Source organism: Castanea sativa, chromosome 5, assembly GCF_040712315.1.
Source record: "Castanea sativa cultivar Marrone di Chiusa Pesio chromosome 5, ASM4071231v1".
NCBI classification, from domain to species: Eukaryota; Viridiplantae; Streptophyta; class Magnoliopsida; order Fagales; family Fagaceae; genus Castanea; species Castanea sativa.
In genome coordinates, this window is record NC_134017.1 from 56513930 (window position 1) to 56524438 (window position 10509).

General features: G+C 35.4%; 1 long non-coding RNA gene across 2 annotated transcripts; it reads left to right on the top strand.

Moving 5' to 3' along the window:
- Positions 1-354: 354 nt before the first annotated feature.
- LOC142633343 (uncharacterized) lies at positions 355-10076 on the top strand. 2 transcript variants are annotated; one of them, XR_012843887.1, is made up of 5 exons: positions 355-386; positions 3046-3125; positions 4194-4293; positions 5273-5319; positions 9926-10076. It is a non-coding gene; the product is annotated as an uncharacterized LOC142633343 (long non-coding RNA). The 2 variants fall into 2 exon arrangements; XR_012843886.1 differs by lacking the exon at positions 355-386 and having other exon boundaries at positions 3032-3125.
- Positions 10077-10509: the final 433 nt, after the last annotated feature.

Genomic DNA, 10509 nt, shown 5'->3' on the forward strand with positions numbered 1-10509 from the left:
AGATTTTTCTGTAATTTCATACATTTTTCTTTTTAATCATTTTGGTGCAAATATGCTAGCTTCTGCGGGTGCTGGGGCTGCCACTTCGCCAGACCCGCCCCCCCTCCAGTGAGTTCAATAGTGATAGGAGGTAGAGACCCTCAAGGTTTGGCGCCCATACAATAATTAAGGTTGTCTCCAAAATTTCCCAATCTAAATGCTTTATTCATGTTTATACACAGTTTCAAGTTTGTGAATTGAAAAATAAATATAATAATTTGATGGGGTATATTAGACTAAAATTTTTTATTTGTTATGATGTGGCAGCCTTACGAATCTATGGCTGTGATCTCATCCAAGAAAGTGGCATCTTGCTTAAACTGTATCTTGTTTTGCGAAACGTGTGGGTTAGTCTCTGCATATTGATGTACATTTCAGTACTTTGGTTGAAACCAAAATGATTATATAACATATAGTGTTATATATATAGCAACAAGCTAGCCAACAACTCAAGAACTCTCGTAACTCAAACAAAAGTACCCCACTAACATTCACTATGGTTGAATGATTATAAACTTTCTAAACTGATGCCAGACCCAACATGTTGCAGCCCAAACCATTGGCACAGACCATTCTAGGTGACATGTGAGGTTTTATTTTTATTTTTAATCTGTTCCTTTTTTTAAGTGCATGGATTGATATATAAAACTAGAAGCTTAAGAAAAGTTTATTTTACTGTTAAGATTTTATTTATTTATTATTTTTAACGGTGTACATTGTGACCTTTGTAATTAAGTGATGTTTAATTGGAACAATGTAGGAAATCTCTCTCTCTCTCTCTCTCTCTCTCTCTCACTCTCTCTCTCTCTCTATATATATATATATATATATATATATAGTGTCAACAAAAGGAAAATGCAAATCAATTAAGATATTCTAAGTGAATTAGTTTATTCTGCCTACAAAAATAAGGAAAAAAAATGGGCAAACTTAATTGGTTCACAACCTAGCTAACTGCACAGTCCTTTTGAGTTGAACTTGATTTCAGGCTAATTATATAGCTAGGTGAATCAATCTTTCTAATATAAGTAACCCTAGGTTGATTTGTGAACATGTATACTATATTTAGTTAAAATTAATAAACAAGGTGTCACTAATTAATGTTTTATCCAAAAAAAGGTTTTTTTTTTTTTAATTTTATAGATTAACAACAATTTATACTATAGAATTAATCACGGACTAAAGGAATGTAAATTTTAATTTATCACTCCATTACAGTTAATCATGCAAAAACTTTTGAGCAGCATATGGTATATTATTAAATATCAAGGAGATACAGGGGTCCCTTAGAACTATTCAAAGTACTAAAATATTGGTACACCTTTATATTCAATTATGCAAACTGGACCCAACATATGAGACTCTCAGTCTTTGCTTGTGATTTTGCTTACACGATTGAATCTTTAATTTGTCTGCATTCTAAAATTATTGGACGCTAATTGTTATGTTTTAGATGGAAATTTGCAAGCAGTCTAATTTGATTTATATCAACATTTTTGTGTGCTTTGCTAGTCACTCAAAGTTCGTACAAGAAAAAGCTGTAAAGCAAAGCAAAGCAAATATTGGAACATATTGATGAACACGTAAAGATTCATATGTTGCAGAATAAAAATGAATCTTTGACTGGAACCTTTTTTTTTTTTAAATGTGATGATCTTATATAGAATCAATAATGCAAGATTTTTGGTCAATGAATAGGGTTTGTTCAGAAATTAGCAAAAAACTAATATAGTGTGCTTTGCTTTGGTTAAAGGTTTGTCACCTATAGGGCTATGGCATTTCATGACCTTCTTTTCTCTAAATTAAGAGCAAGTAATTGGTAGGGAAAGAAAGAACTTTTAGAAATTTTGGATTTATGGAAGGCAACAAAATTTTCTGCATGAATGTGTTGATATATAAAGAGGTTAAGGCCTAGAAGATTGATAAAAATCACAACTTTCCTCTAATTAAATAATCGCCACTAGTGGAAAGATGAAATGAGATTTGTTAATGGAATATCCTTAAGGTTTTTATATTATTATTATTATTATTATTATTATTATTATTATTATTATTATCATATATAGTTCTTATATATTGTTGTGATTGTTTTATAGTTCAATGATAGAAGGGGATCATCTTGTGTGTAGGACCATGCTAGCTTGATAAGAAGAAGCTGACCATATGACTTTCTAATGTCATGCCTAATGATTGACCAGCAATCTTTTAATTTCCAATTGATAGGTGAAATTTATTGTTGCTTTTAGCATTGTCTGCATCGTGGGTGGCCATCTTTTTCTATAGTTCATTACAGTTTTTTTTTTTTTTTTGGTCATCAAAAGCATTATAACTTAACTAGCACATGCATCCTAGCGTTTTTAACGAAGAAATTAATCTAACGTTTAAATCTCAACTATCTCAATTATCGAATTATAAAAAAATGACGTTATAAGTAAAAAAAGAGTTTAAAATGTTGTATTTTGAAACCGCGTTACTAAACGAGCACTCACTCACATGCGCGCACACACACTCTCTCTCATGACCTTGTGTGTATCCATTTGTCGTATTATTAAATCCAAAGTCTTACATATATACGCTAATGAAATTTTATAACACCACAAAGATATTTAATTAAGTTCACATTGCCATGCAGAACTGGATACTGCAATATCTATTAAGCTGAAAAGAATATTGCATAGATTTCTAAGCTACTTCCAACAAAAAATAGCTAAATAAAATAGCAAAAAGATAGATCCTGGTTTGCGTTATTTATACATGCTGACGAAATTTGAGAATCTATTAAGGGTAGGTCATAAGGATAACATCACTCAAGCACAATATCTGCAAATAGTTTTGGGTTATAGAGTCATTGCCTTTGGAATATATGTTATAGAATATTTTCTCTCTCTCTTTCTTTCTCTAACTTTGATTCAGATAAAACCCATAATATTTTTTTTCCTGTTCTAATCACAAAAAATCAAAGACTATAGCTCATATACATGTTTTCTTTTTGCAAATCTCCAAAAGACTACAGCAGAGTGACATCAAATTCTATCACAACCGCAACAGCACGTGTACACGTGACAGCCTTCAATGGCCTACTGAATGTAAACTCACTCTTCACAATAGCAATCTTTGTGGGTCTTTCTCTTTTAGCTTCTTCTTGTTTTCGTCATTGCTGGCACAGGGGCTTAAGCTGGCTATCACCTTCTTGAATAGTAAGGACGTGGATGAGGCCTTCAGGGCCCACATAAATTTGAATTAGTAGACAGATTATCATCAAAAACCAGGATTTTTTTTTCATAATTATTGTTATTATTATAATTATGATAACTACTATTATTATGGATTGGTCTACCTCGTTATATTTTGATTTTAAGTAACATTAAGCTTCCTCCAAGTAATTCATATTGAGAAGTGAAGTAGTATTTTGTTAAAAAGAATAAAATCCGTACACGGCCTTATGACATTGTGTGAATCATCTACAATATTTTTAAATTATCCTCTCTATTATTGGTTCGTAAAGAAAATGTGTATTGTATTGGAAGTCATAATTATCAAGTGTATTTTATGGTCCTCACCACGAATTTTATGTAAGTTGTAAAGAGAAAAAAGAAACTGTCCCACTTCTTAATCACACCCATTTAAGAAGTAAGAAGTACCCTACCCCTACCATATCTTGGAGGACTAGATAGTACCTTTAAGAGCATTGCACTTTGCACTGCTCAAGTAAAATAAACTTTACTAAACTGCACTGTGAGTTAATTGCCCTCCTCTCTTGCATTTTATCTTTGCTAGAGATATTACTATGTATGTACTTTCGGAGTTTTTACAGTCAATGTGAGACTAATGCAATATTAAAATTGTATAATGAGGGCTTGCTTTGTGGTGAGTGTACTAGTATAATGGATTGTGCACATCGTGAACTCTCTTATGTAGAAAATAGATATAAACTAGCTTGCTTAACCTAAACTCAGGTGTGGAGGTCCTTCTCTCCTTTATGAATCCCAAATGCATCGTTATGGAGATTCTTAAGTCAATTTCTTTAGGCCAGTAGACAAGCATATCTCTCCTTCATTGTCATCTCATGAATAGTCACATGTAATAGCCTGGTAGAGAAGCATATCTGCAGGCAATTAGAATTTAACTTTTCTATTCGTTTCTTTTTAATGCAGGCTGTTCAATTTCTCCTACTCTCTCGTGAACACTAAGCATTCTCATTACTCTGATAGTAAGGCTGAAGAGACAAATTTGCAACAGGTGGACCCTGATCAAGTGAGTTGTAGTTTCGCAATGACAAATTGCACTTGTAACATTCCAATAGTATAAAAGTAAAAGGAAAAGGGAGGATTTTAATATATGTTTCATAGTAATTGATTTGCCATTCAAGGAGTGTTGTACAGAACTTAGAATACTAAGGTTTTAGCCCTTTAGACTCACCAAAGCATTACATCTGTTCAACCAATGAACAAGACTTTGGTTTTATGTGGATAATGAGTGTAGAAAGCATGCCTTCACCAAAATGTTGTTGTCATCTCATTTAATACTTACGGAGTAATAACAACATACCCATCTGTGAAACACCATTTATGCATTCAATTTTCTACATTAGTTTTTTTTTGTTAAATGCAACCAAAATCATGTTATTATGTGATCATGTTTTTTGTTTATAATGCTTACTAATTAGCAAGTCAAAGGCTACTGAATAACAAAGGATGGGCACCAAGTCATGAACCCTATTATTAAAACAAGAAATTGATTATTACTCTCTTATTTTCGAAAACTCATCTATAGTATGGAATTTTAAGTAGCCTTATAAATTATGCCATTGGTACTTATAGAAAATGGGAGGAGAATGTTAATCATATTTCATGTGAGAAAAAGAACCACTTTAGGAGTACCATTTGCTTGGCTTTCACTTTTTATATGTACAATGGTAGTATAATAGAGACATAAATATACACCGGAGTTATTGTGGACCCCCGAAAGTTGTTGTAGTTCTAGGAATGCTTAAACTTAGTAGAGACATAAGGCCCACCAAAAGATGCAAAATGACATAAGGCCATTGGTCCGTTAGAGACATTATTGTCCTATATATATACATATTAATATACACACACATGCACATACACGCACATTACACCTACCACATTCCTATTTGTAAATGCAAAAGAGCCTTTCTTGTTAAACCTGCTTGAATTGGATGAACCCTTGTTGACAGTAATATGTGTGATGGAAATTTTATGGATTGCAGGTTGGGGAAGAGCTTTTTCCTTTGAGTTAGACGAGAACAGTCAAGTGGTATGAACTACTTTCCTTTTCAACACCTGCAACTTTTTCTCATTCATTGGGTGTGATTGCATTATTTACTTCTGTGATGACACTATGTAAAACAGAAAGCAAACAACATGAGTCCTTTATTTAGGCATTGTTGATGGATTACGTTCATATAGGTCATTTTGAAGCACATATTTCGTATGAAACCAACATCACACTCTTGCATCCAAAATTTTTTGAACTCACTTTTGACCAATGACCCAAGTATTTAAGCATCATGGTATGACAGAGTTAAAAATTATTACGGATGTAATAATTATTACAATTACATTAATTGGGTATTTGTTAATATATTTTTGTAAAACACTTATGCTTAACTACTTTTAGAACTTATCACACTGATACGCATCTACGATAAGTGCTATGTGTTCTAAGAAAATTTAAGCATATTTGGGTATGTCTGTTCTTAACAAATCATAAATGATATTATATATAATAATTATTACCTTCGTAGTAACAAATCTTGGTGTAGGTAAAATTCTTTAAATATTGTGCTGCAATGGATAAAAGTTGGATGGACAAGAAGAGGGGTTCAAGGGAATATTTTGAAGGTGTAGCAAAATTTGTGGAATTTGCCTCTCTATCTGTGCGCAATGGGAAGATCTTGTGTCCTTGTGTGAAATGTGTGAATTTGATTTCAGTACTGCCAAATGTGGCACGTGATCATTGTTGGGGTTCGGAGATGCTTAACAATTACAAATTTTGGAAATTTCATGGGGAATCGGCGGCTGCCACGACAACTACCGTATGTGGGAGCTCTCATGTGCAAGAAACCCTAAATGAATATGGTGATTTTCAGGGGATGTTGCACGATTTATGGCCCCCGCATGAAATGGAACCCGAACCAATGGAAGAAGGTCCAACTGTGCAACATGCGGCTGAAGGGCTGAATGATGAGGCCAATAAGTTTTACAAGATGATAGATGATGTAGACAAACCTTTATATGAAGTTTTACAAAATTTAGCATTTTCTCAGCCATTGTCGTGTTGTTCCAATTGAAGACTCTGTGTGATTGGACGAACAAGTCATTTACTATGTTGCTTCAAGTTTTGAAGGATTTACTTCCTTCAGATGCCAAGTTGCCAAAAGACCATTATGAGGCTAAGAAGATAATTCGAGACTTGGGTTTGGGTTATGAGAAGATTCATACTTGTCCCAATGACTGCATGTTATTTTGGAAGGACAATGTTAACCTCAACGTGTGTCCTTGTTGTACCGCTTCAAGGTGGAAAACAAATGAGGCATCTGTTACTAGTAAAAATGCTTCATCCAATAAGGGAAAGAAGAAAGCTGCAAAGATCCTACGGTGGTTCCCTTTAAAGCCAAGATTGCAACGGCTATTTCTTTCACCCGATTTGGCTAGTTCTATGAAATGGCATGTTAATGGTCGTACAGATGATGGGGTTATGCGGCATCCTGCTGACTCCGAGGCATGGAAAATGTTTGACACTAAGCATTTAGAATTCTCGTCTGACCCTCGTAATGTCAGACTTGGATTAGCTGCGGATAGGTTCAACCCCTTTGGAATTATAAGTACTAGTCACAGTACATGGCCTGTCATGTTGGTCCCCTACAATCTCCCACCTTGGCTGTGCATGAAATGGTCATCTTTGATTCTATCAACGGTTATTCCTTGTCCTACCTCACCAGGGCTTGCTATAGATGTGTACTTGCAACCATTAGTAGAAGAACTAAGGGGGTTATGGGATGTTGGAGTACAGGCATACGATGCATCTTCAAAAGAAATATTCCAATTGTGTGCAGCGTTGATGTGGACTGTAAATGATTTTCCTACATACGCAGATTTGTCGGGTTGGAGTACCAAAGGTGGGTTGGCGTGTCCTTCTTGTGCCATGGAGATCGACTCTCGGTATTTAAAAAATGGCCATAAATTCTATTACATGGGACATAGGCGATGGTTGGATCTTGACCACAATTTCCGTGAAGAAGGTATGTTATTTGATGGATCTAATGATACGCGATTGGCTCCTGTACCACCAGTCGTGTCACAGATTATTCCGGACACTGAACATTTAGTTGGACGTTGTCTGGGAAGGAAATGTCAACTTGCTTACAATAAAAGAAAGAGAGGGGAGGCAGATCAAAGTGGTTGGAAGAAGAGAAGTATATTGTTCACCTTGCCTTATTGGGAGGATCACAAGTTGCGACACAATCTTGATGTGATACATATAGAGAAGAATGTGATGGACAATATACTTGGCACACTGTTGAACTTGAAGGATCAAACAAAGGATAATTACAAGGCACAGCTTGACTTGGCGGACATGGGGATAAGGACTCAACTTCACCTACAACGAAGAAGTGATGATAAGTATATTATACCACCCGCTTGTTTTCATATGAGTTCATTGGAGAGAGATGGTTTCTTGCAAGTTTTGAAGGATGTAACAGTGCCTGATGGGTACGCTTCCAATATCTCACACCGTGTGTATATGAAAAAATGCAAGATTTCTGGTTTGAAGAGTCATGATAATCACATCTTGATGCAGCAATTTTTTCCCATAGCATTACGCGGGTCTTTGCCATCTCATGTTACTAGGCCTTTGATAAAGTTAGCTTGCTTCTTTAGAGAAATTTGTTCCAAAACCCTTAGTGTTTCAGATATTGTGACTGTTGAGGCAAACATTGCATTGACGTTGTGTGAATTGGAAAAGATATTTCCTCCATCCTTCTTTATAGTGATGGTACATTTAGTCATGCACTTAGCTGCTGAAGCCAAGATTGGTGGTCCAGTGCACTACCAGTGGATGTATCCCATTGAGAGGTAAGATGTATGTAATATTATTGATCAACTATGAGCTTTATGTGCGCGTTCAAATAACCATGGCCAATCATTAATCTTAATATTCCTTTATAGGTACCTCGGACGCCTTAAGTCATATGTACGAAATAGAGCTGCTCAAGAAGGGTCTATTGCTAAAGGATACATAGTAGAGGAGTGCTTAACATTTTGTTCACGGTATATGGAAGGAGTTGAAACTATATTCAATCGACCGACCAGGACGATTGAGGAGTCAACAGGGGTTGTTTCAATCGTGACACTAAGTAATAAAGAGTGGACCCAAGCCCATCACTATGTTTTATTCAATTCTGAAAACATCAACCACTTTCGTGAGTAAGTACTACATATTCCAATATGAGTGCACATCAATCCATTGTACGTTAGGTCTATTAACCCTAATACAATTGCCTGCACAGGATGCACAAAAGATTGATGGAAGACAAACTCCGAAAAGGCCACCATCGTATATCCAAGGCCATTATATATAAGCACCACATGGAGAACTTTTGTAGTTGGTTTAGGTGTCACGTACGTATGACAGTTTCAACTTCTTAAACTTGTAACACTATGGTTACTTGTACTGATATGAATAATTTTGTTTTGATATATTAGGTGATGTCATTGACTAGTGCTGATAGGGAAAGGGAGGGAGTTAGTGATACCCTTGCTGCACTGTCCAAATGGCCATATAATTATGTAAAGCGGCTGAAGCATTATGTCATAAATAGCTTAAAATTTAGGAGTGTAAAAGATGAGGTAAACAGAAAAACGCAAAATAGTGGAGTTAGTGTCGCTACTGATGGTGGCATTACATACTATGGTGTTTTAAGTGATATAATCGAGTTGAATTATTCTAAGAATATCAAACATGTGTTATTCAAGTGTAAATGGGTTGATGACCAAAATAGGAGAGGATATAAGACTAATGAATTTGGGTTTGCTATGGTGAACTTTACACACTTCATACATGGTGGGGATGAATTAATAGATGAACCGTATGTCTTGGCATCTCAAGCTACACAAGTTTTTTTTATGTGGAAGACAAAAGGTAGAAGGATTGGTATGTTGTTGTCAAAACTAAAGCTAGGGATGTCTTTGATGCCGGTGTTAGTCCCCAACGTGACGAGGATGACACATATAGTTTTTCTGAGAATGTTCCGTACAATGTAAGTAGTAATGAGGTTGTGAGTGACAACCTTGATTAGGCTCGGGATGATGTAGAGGGAATGACAATTGATGCCTCTATCATTGCTGAAAAAGATCTTCATGAAGTGGACAACTTAGACGATTGTGAGTTTATTGACGATGAGTCCAACAATGAAGATGCCAACGAGGACGAGTACACTGATGATGAGTAGTGTAATAGTTTAGTGGTGTATTATGTGTTTGGATGTTACAGTTATTAATGAAAATGTATGCCATCATGAATTTGTTGGAATGCCTCTGTGTAGTATTTGATTTCTTTGTTAATGAAACCTTAATGTTGTTAATTCCTTAAATTTTTTACTTATTATGCATCTAATTCATTCTCCTGCTCACTATTGGATTTGAAATTCATTTGTTATGAACTTGGATATATGTTCGTGTGGTGTTAGGGTTTCCTTTCGTCGTTGTTAAAGTGTTGGCAAAGAGAAGCTCTTAAACTTCGATATGTGGCTTGTATATGTTGTTAGATATTAAAATGAGTTATTTTACTTTGTGTTTTTCACTTGCATTGTAAGCAATTGATTGTTGTCTATAATTAACATTTTCTTTGTGTTCTAAAGTTGTTGAACGCAGGAATGGGAAGGAAACATCCATTGAAGTTTGTTCATGTTGGCGAAGGATCGTCACGTTTAAGACAGAGGAGGGAGGAGGAGTTGGAGGCCGCCTGTACTGCTGAGTAGGCAAGAGCCGATGCAAGTGTTGATGGGACACAACCCCCAAGTAGTGGACACGTCTTCAAATGTAACGTTTGATATTTATTACTAGATACATAATTATGCTGTTGTTGGCTACATCAATGAGAAGGGATCGTGGATTGACGGTTGTTGAAGTTGGTGAAGGAAATGGACATTCATGACAGAGCGTGCAGAAGGAGCTGGACGCCGCCTTTGCGGCTGATCAGGCAAGAGGGGATGCAAGTGATGATGATGAGACGCAACCCCCAGGTAGTTTACATGTCTAGGGACAATTTGAATTTTTAGTGTACAAATTTCCTTTAATATTAATATTAATTATTACCATGGTTCGTTTACATGGTTTTTATTATGTTCTTCAGATAACAACAATAGGTTGCCCATTGCTTCTTTTCAATTTATGAAAACATGAACTTTGTTAATTCACTTATTGTACTGAGTAATAAGTAAAT